This window comes from Elephantulus edwardii, unplaced genomic scaffold, assembly GCF_000299155.1.
Source record: "Elephantulus edwardii isolate Elephantulus edwardi_28Jun2011 unplaced genomic scaffold, EleEdw1.0 scaffold00031, whole genome shotgun sequence".
NCBI lineage: Eukaryota > Metazoa > Chordata > Mammalia > Macroscelidea > Macroscelididae > Elephantulus > Elephantulus edwardii.
This window is the reverse complement of record NW_006399781.1, coordinates 8,030,524-8,039,392: the sequence shown is the minus strand read 5'-3', so window position 1 is coordinate 8,039,392 and position 8,869 is coordinate 8,030,524.

The window sequence follows — 8,869 nt, the reverse complement described above, 5'->3', positions numbered from 1 at the left end:
GTGAGAGGACAGAGCGTAGGCCTGTGGATGCAGTGCCTCTGCAGGGCAGGCCGGCTGAAGAGATGTGGTGTCAGACACAGTCGGCTTCGCCCCAGACGGAGCTGGGACCCATGGGCCCATGCTTGCTTTCTCTACTGTCTTTGTAGACGCTCTTCTATTCTCTGTTGCAAGATTCTGGCATTCTTGAATTCCGTCGAGTTGGAACCAACTCCAAGTTGACCCTCCAGCAGGTTTCAGAGACAGTAAATTTGAAGGGGGAGAGTGTCCATCTTTCTCTCGTGCCGTAGCTGGTGGATTTGAATCAAGTACCATTAGGCTGGCAGTGCAATTCCTAACTGCTAGGCCACCTTGTTATGCATCAGAGAGTTGGACAATAACCAAGGAGGATAGAAGGAGAATTGATGCCTTTGAGCTGTGGTGCTGGAGAAGAGTACTGAGAATACCATGGACTGTTAGGAAAACAAACAGATTTGTCCTGGAAAGGGTTAAACCGGGTGGCTCCTTGGAGGCAAGGATTCTGAGGCTCCATCTAACATACTTTGGACATGTTGGGAGGAGAGACCGGTCCTTGGAGGGGGACATCATGCTTGGGAGGATGGAGGGACAGCGCAGGAGGGGAAGGCCCTCTATGAGGTGGATTGATTCAGTGACTGGAGTAATTGGGATGGGTGTGTCAGAGACAGTGCGATTGGCACAGGACAGAGCAGAGTTTAGGGCTGTTGTACATAGGGTCGCTATGAGTTGCAAGCGACTCGATGGCACATAACAACAACAACAACAAGGCCACCAGAGCTCCCAAGATTCTGGCATTCTCCCCTGTCTGCCCAGTGTCTGAGATGTCTAAACTTTACTCCATGGATGGTATTGAGGAAGGCCTCAGACCGTTTCAACACTATTCTTGTAATCACTGTAGAACACACAGGATCACTCCAGACCCAAGCAAGATTCTGGCATTCTAGAGTAAAATTACATTTCATATGCTTTTCCTTGGCTTACTGTGCCCAAGTCAGCCTGACAGTTCTTAAATTCCCCCAAATTCTGACACACACTTCCCCCCAAACTATGATTTACAAACTCCTGAATGACTTCTATACATCCACCATTGTTGATTTTTATCCTTTTCACTCTAAGATAACCCTAGTCCCAAGGTCTGGCTGTGCCGGGCTTCGTCCATGGTGGTGAGAGGGTTCAGAATGGCTCTTCTCAAGGTCCCGAGCCGTCAAGAGAGCCTGACCTCCACTGATGGAGAGTTGTTACCCTGGGACGAAGCATTGAGTGATGGGACAAACAGCATAGAACGTGGAGCTACAGGTGCATGGAAGTGACATGTGGGTTTCAGAAGAATTGCTGCAAATGTCTCTGCAGTGGGAACAAGACCCAGGAGGGGTGGGAATTTATAGGTCTAAAGACCCAAAGAAGCAAAAGTGGAAACTTGTCGTCTTGCGTGATGCGCTGTGACTAAATACTGCAGTTCTTGCACAGGGTGTTTGTTGTTGGTATGTGTCATCACACTGTGACTTAGTGATCCTCTGTACAACAGCTCTGAACCCTGCTCTATCCTGAGCCAACCTTATTGTCTCTGACACACCTGCCCCCATCAATCCATCTTATTCAGGGTCATACACTCTTGTGCTGTCCCTCCACCCTCTCCAAGGACTGGTTCCTTCCTTGCAACATGCCCAAAATATGTCACACAGAGCTTCAGAATCCTTGCCTCCAAGGAGCAGCCCAGTTTCATCCATCTCTCGACTGAAGCTGTTTGTTCTCCTAGCAGTCCATGGTATATTTAATACTCTTCTCTAGCACCACAGCTCAAAGGCATCAATTCTATCATCCCTAGTTATTGTCCATATTTCTGACAAATAACACATTTTTTTATTAATTTCAATGAACATCTACAGAGATTTTGGATTTCCATTCATTCATTGTTGCACTTTTCTCCCCATCCACCCCACCCCCACCCAACCCCAGTTTGCTCTTCTCCTTGAAAAGCAAAAGCAAATAACATAATTTCTAAGACATCATCTGGATCAGGCGCATCTTAGTCTCCAGACTGACATCGTTGCTCTTCAGTACTCTGGAGAGGTCCCTGGCAGCAAACTTTCCAAATGCAATTCATATTTTGCTGTCCTGGCTGCTAAGAATGTTGATTGTGGAGCTGAGCAAACTAAAGCTGTTAGCAATCTCAATCTCTTCACCATCTATCATGATGCTACCAATCAGCCCAGTTGTAAGAATCTTTGTTTTCTTGATATTGAGTTCCATCCATATTGAAGACTATAGTCCTTGATCTTCTGCAGCAAATGCCTCAGGTCTTACTCAGTTTCAGCAAGCAGGGCTGCGCCATATGCATGACAATGAGTCTTCCTCTAATCCTGAAGCCACATTCCTACTCATAGAGCCTAGCTTCCCAGATGATCTGTTCTGCATATAGATTAAAAAGGTGTGGAGTCAAGATGCATCCCTAGTATACACTTTTCCGGATTTTGAACCATGCAGTGTTTCCTTGCTTTGTTCTGATGACTGCCTCCTGGTCCAAGTGCAGGTTTTGCATAAGGTGACTTTGTTGCTGTTTTTGATTGCCTTTGAGTCAAGCACAACTCATAGCGACCCTGTGATCAAAAGACCTGAAGCATTTCTATAGCTATTGACATTTATCAAGGTTTATAGAGTTTCTGGAGGCATATTGTTTAGGAAGTGGATGCCACTCCTGCTTCCGAAAGGTGACATTTGTAAGATCTTGTTAAAAACCAGTAAAGCAGGGAAGGTTACAGCCAATAACGATAATCACCATAGAGTCCTGTAGTGGATTATTCAATACAGCCATGGTGGCTGTAACTCTCAATACATGGCTAGGAGGAGCTATGCAAACATGCTAGGAGGAGCTATGCAAATATTAGGTGTTTGTGATTCATCAGGGGGATTGGTTGGCTTGCTAGTGATGTAAGGCGAGGGTCACCTTAGTACCACCCAGAAAGATTTTCCAGGAGTGGAGTACATCCTTCTGGACACAGGTCTTTGTGTGACAAAACTCTGATGTCAGCAAGACCACTCACGTAGAGGTCTCCAGGGACAAACAGGCTCATGGCTGCTGAAGGAAACAGGACAGTCCTCCATAACTAATGAGAAAGGGCCAATCGCTAGGGCTGGCAGCCTGAATTTGGACTTCTGGTCTCATAAACTATACTTGAATTTGAAATGTCTTTTGGAATTTACCTTTACATACAATAGCACTGTCAGATGGAGGTCCAGTTTGGTATACATACCCAGATGGAAGCTGGGGATTAGCAGGGGTTGTTGGAACTTTCATTTCTTCCCAATGAACTAAAACTGTATTCAGTGTCAGCGCCTGTGAATTGTGGATGGCCTCCGTGAGGTTTGCTGTTACATATGTTACATGCAATGCTGCTCCAGCAGTATCCTAGTGGATGCACATGGCAGCCATATGATCAGAATTGCTGGTTGTGGCTTGAGGGTTTCTTTCTGTACCACAGTGCATTGGCAAGAAATCCTAAGAGAGACAAACATTAGCAAATGGATAGATCATGGCAAGAAGTCCTGTTCTTGCCCACCTCAGTCAGAATATCACTGGTATCTTTCTTTGGTTTTGTTGTTGTTTTGTGCCATCAAGTCACCTATGACTCAGAGCCATCTTATGGATAGCCACTCTGAAGCCTGCCCTGTCCTGAGCTAGTCTCACTGACTCCAACACACTTACCCCCATTAGCCCAGTTACTGTGTCAATCCATCTCATCTAGGATTTTCCTCTCCTGTTTTGTCCCTCCACCCTTTCAAATATGATGTCCTTCTCCAAGAACTGGTCCCTCCTGGTCACATGCCCAAAGTATGTGATCAGGGGCTTCAAAATCCTTGCCTCCAAGGAGAAACATAGTTTCACTCTCTCCAAGACAGATACCTATTTGTTCTCTTGGCAGTCCATGGTATGTTCAATATTCTCTGCACCACAGCTCAAAGGCATCAATTCTTCTTCTGTCATTCTTAGTCATTGCCCAGATTTCTGATGCAAAGCAAGTAATTGTGAAGACCATGACCTAGATCAGGTGTACCTTAGTCTCCAGACTGATATTGTTGCTTTTCAGTACTCTAGAGAGGTCCCTGATAGCAGTCTTTCCCAATGCAATTAATCTTTTGATTTCCTGATTGCTGGTGCTAAGATTGTTGATTGTGAAACCAAGGAACCTGTAACTGTTAACAATCCTAATCTCTTATCCATCCATCTTGGTGCTGCCAATTGGTCCAGTGGTGAGAATCTTTGTCTTCTTGATATTGAAAACTGCAGTCCTTGACCTTCTGCAGCAAGTGCTTCAGGTCCTCCTCAGCTTCAGCAAGCAGGGTTGTGTCAACTGCATATCACAGGTTGTTGATGAGTCTTCCCCCAGATCTGATGCCACTGTCCTCTTCACAAAGCCCAGGCTCCCGAATGATCTGTTCCATATACAGGAGGCTTAATAATTCTTGGATTTTCCTCTAAAACGTCTGTGTAGATGGATCCCTGATGTGATCAATAGGACCCATGACAATGAAGGAAAGAATCCCTCCAGGAAGCTGGAAAACATGATACAAAAAAAAAGTGCACATGATGCAAATACAGAACTGAAGGGTGGAAACCCCAACGAGAAGAAATAATCATCTCCAAACATATTTCTGGTCTTACGCCTCTTCTCTCACAAAGGTTTTGTGCTGTGATTTCCTGGTAGCTTGGCAGTGTATTTTGCACTAGCTACACCTTTATCCTTTCTCACTGATTATACCAAGAGTTTGGTAGATTCATACCACCAGCGAGGTTAGATCAGCAGTGTAGATTCCTACAGACTACAGCACCAGGGCTCCCCTTGATCACTGGAACTAATCCAACTGACTCATCTTCCTATATTCTATTGGTGATGCATAATACAAACAGTGGATATTTGTATGAAAATAAGACCAACTGTCGTTGGTGGATGGAATTTTTCACTCCTTAACAGCATATAAAAAAAGTCATAGAGTTTAAGGGTTTACAAAAGATGAGGGAAGGAAGGCATTTTTCTTTGAAGTCAGGTTTACTGAGGTATAATTTACACACAATAGAATTGCTGGGTTTTAAGTATATAGTTCCGTGAGGTTTGACAAAAGGCAAATAACTACCTCCTCAATACAGAGTATCTTGAACAGCAGGAATAATTCCTTTCTGCCCCCTTACAATCCCTCTCCTTCCCTCCTTCATAGCCCTGGGGAGTCACTGATCTCATCTCTGCCTCCTACTTTGCCTTTTCCAGAATGCAATATATGGCATCACACAGAAAATAAAAAGGCAAATAAGGTAGTAGTAACTTTTAGGCTTCTTGTTGCTGTTAGGGGTCATGGAGTCAATTATGACTCACAGTGACTCTTGCGCAACAGAGCTGAACCTTGCTCTATCCCACACCATCCTCACATCTGCCATCCTTCCTGTTGGTACAGTCGCTGAGGCAGTCCAGCCTGTTGAGGACTTTTCCCTCATTTACTGACCTTCCACCTTTCCTTGTCTTTCCCCAAGAACTGGTCCCTCCAGAAAAAGCACACAAAATACGTGAGACAAAGTATCACCACCCTTGAGTCTAAGTAGCACCCGAGTTGCATTCCTCCAAGATAGACTTATTTGCTCTTTTGGCCGTTTACGGGATATCCACTGTTCTTCTCCAACACTGCAACTCAAAGGCATCAATTCTTCCATCATCTTTATTTATTATTCCATTTTCAATGCATAGGAAGTAATTGTCCATGGCTTGGACAAGTGCACTTTAGGCTTTGAATAGACATTATTGCTTTTCAGCATTTTGGCGAGATCCCTGGCAGCAGATTTTCCCAATGAAACAGGACTTTTGTTTCTTTGCTACTGTCACCATGGATTCAAGTAGAGTGAAATCATTGACAACTTTGCCCTTTTCTCCATCGATCACGATGTTGCCCATTGGTCCAGTGGTGAGGATTTTGTTTTCTTGATGCTGAGGTGTACCTTCATCAGCAAGTGCTTCAAGGCTTCTTCACTTTTAGCAAGCCAGATTGTGCCATCTGCATAACACAGGTTATTGATGAGTCTCCCTCCATTTCTGATGCCACATTCTTCTTCATATAGTCCAGCTGCTGGACTGATTTGTTCAGCATACAGATTGAATAGGCATGGAGAAAGGACACAACCCTTAAGCACATCTTTCCTGATTTTAAACCATGCAATGTTCCTTTGTTCTGTTTGGATAACTGCTTTTTAGTCTATGTATAGATTTCACACGAGCACAATGAAGTGTTCTGGGATTCCCACTCTTCTCTCTGCTTTTTATAATTTGTTATGATCTATGCAACTTGCCTGTGGAGTGAGGTTGGTGCCTAATTGGTAGACTGAAAAGTTATGTAATACTTCTCGGAGACCAGAGCAGTCTCAAAGCTAAGAGGGCAGAGGCCTATCTGTCCACATGGTGGAGAAGGGGCAACCTTGATTGAAACAGGCTATCTTGAGTGTTTCTAGACTTAATTATGGCTGTAAAATCTCTAATAAAATCCATAATTAGAAGTATTGTCTGTGGGTTCTGTGTGGGCATTGTAATAAATTAGCAGACCCAGTAGTAGTGAGAGCCGTGGGGAGGGAGTTAGTGCTAGAACTGATAGAAGAGGGTGTGGGAGTGTGGGGACAGGTAAGACCTCACAGGAATCGCTGTTGTGCTTGATATTCTTGATGGGGATTCTTTGCCCTTGTGGAATGAGTGGCGATCAGATGCTACTGCTTCCAGCACTGTTTTTAGGCACCATGCTGAAAATGCATGTGCTTGTGTGTTTAATATATTGAATGATACATCTGCTTGTATTACCTAATACTACAACCCTACAATATAATCCAACCCAAATCCACTGCCAGCAAATCTATTCCAGCTCATAAAGACCCTGTAGGCAGAGTAGAAGTGCCAGCTAGAAATTTCTCAGAAAAAGCCTACCTCATTTTTGCCCCCAAAGAGCAGCCGGAGTGATTAAACCTCTGACCCTTCAGTTACTAGACTAATACTTAACCTACAGCAGCACCAGGCCACCTTCATGATGTAAAGATCACTATTATTCTCATTTTACAGATCAGGAAATTGAGGCACAGAGGAACTTACACAGCTATTAGATGACAGAACTCAGATTCAAATGCCATTCTTCTCAAGAACTTGTTTCTAATTTACAAGTTAAAGAAAAAAGATTCAATCATATCCACTGTCACTTTCCTTGACTTTCTATTTAAAATATTTCTTAAAGGGATAGAGTCAGCAGCCTTGGTGTAATGTAATGTAATGTAATGTAATGTAATGTAATGTAATGGGCGGCTAATGGAACTGTTGGCAATTTGGACCCACCGGTGCTTCCACAGGCCTGGCTATCTGCTCCTGTTAAGATTCTAATTTGGGAAGCCTCTGTCAGACACGGAATCAGATACCAGGGCACCTCCACCACCAAAGGGACAGAAAGCAGAGGGTTCTGACCGTTATCTGCTGTATGAAGAAAATGGAAAGTAACCCATCTGAAGAGATGTGAGGTGGCTGGGGACCCAGAAGCCAGGGTCCTCAGCCCATGCAGAGAGGAAATAGCACGTTTCTGTCTCAAGTTCTTCCGTGAAATGGAAGATTTCGATACATAAGGTTTTGAGGAGACCAAAGAGAATGTGAAAGTTTTCCTCAGTGCTGGACGCGCCATAGCAGGAGTGACACGCTTATCCTAATTTGGGGTTTCATAAGTCTCTCTATACACAATAAAGTAGAAATCACTCTCAAACCATCCATTTATTTAACATAAAGAAAATAGAAACCAGAATTACTGGCAGAGCATGACCTGTACATGTTATTAGAATGAGCTTAAATTGCACAGTGATTTCAACCTCGCCCCACAGGGCCCAGCTGGTGCCGGGCAGTCGCATGCTGCATTTCCACACTGCCACTTTCCACCGTCTGGCCCTGCAGATGTGGAGGGCTGTGGGTGGCCCTTCCTGGGAGACCATCTTGATGCTGGCGTGTCTCCAGAAGAGGCTCCAGGCTGCTGCCTCCATCCATCCTCCCTTTTGCATCCATAGCACTTTATCATTTCCTCAAACCTTTATTCCTTTTATACATCTAATAGGGAGCTCTAGTGGCCTAGTGGCAAGAAGCTGCGCTGCAATTCTGAAGGCATGCAGTTCGAGGCCACCTGCTCCACCGGAGGATAGGCAATCCTTTCCTGTGTGATTAACTGACTCTGAAATCCCTCCAGAGGGCCAGATATGAGTCAGCTCTGACTGGATCATACATAAAACAAACAACAATATACATCTAATACTTCCAACCAGGGAGCTCTGGTGGCCTAGTGGGTAAGGAGTTGTGCTGCCAACCCAAAGGCAGGAGGTTCCAATCCATCAACAACTCTGAAGAAGAAGAATGAATGATCTTTCCCTGTACGATTTCCAGCTTCTGAAACCCCACTGGAGCATCAGCTATGTCAGTTCTGACTTGAAGGTGGTGAGTTTGAGTTGAATCTTTCCAACTACAAAAGCAGCCAGAAAGACCAGCTAGTGTATTTTAGGAATAAAAACAATTCAGGAGGGGTGGTCAGGGACAGAGCTGGGCTGACCCCATTACCCTATGCTCTGGGGTCATGTGTCTCATGTACACCCATCCCCTGACCACCTAGTGCGTAGGCTGTGCAGGGCACGGGTCAACTGCTCATCCAAGAGAAGTTAAAAAGATCTCCCTTCCGGCGCTGGCTGAAAATCGCCCATGACTTCATCCATAGCCACTGGTGAGAGTCAGCGCCCAGAGCCATCAGGGGCTTTAAGCTCGTTGCCCACTGCTGTGGTGTGGACAGCTGAAACCCAGGCCCCGACAGGCACCGG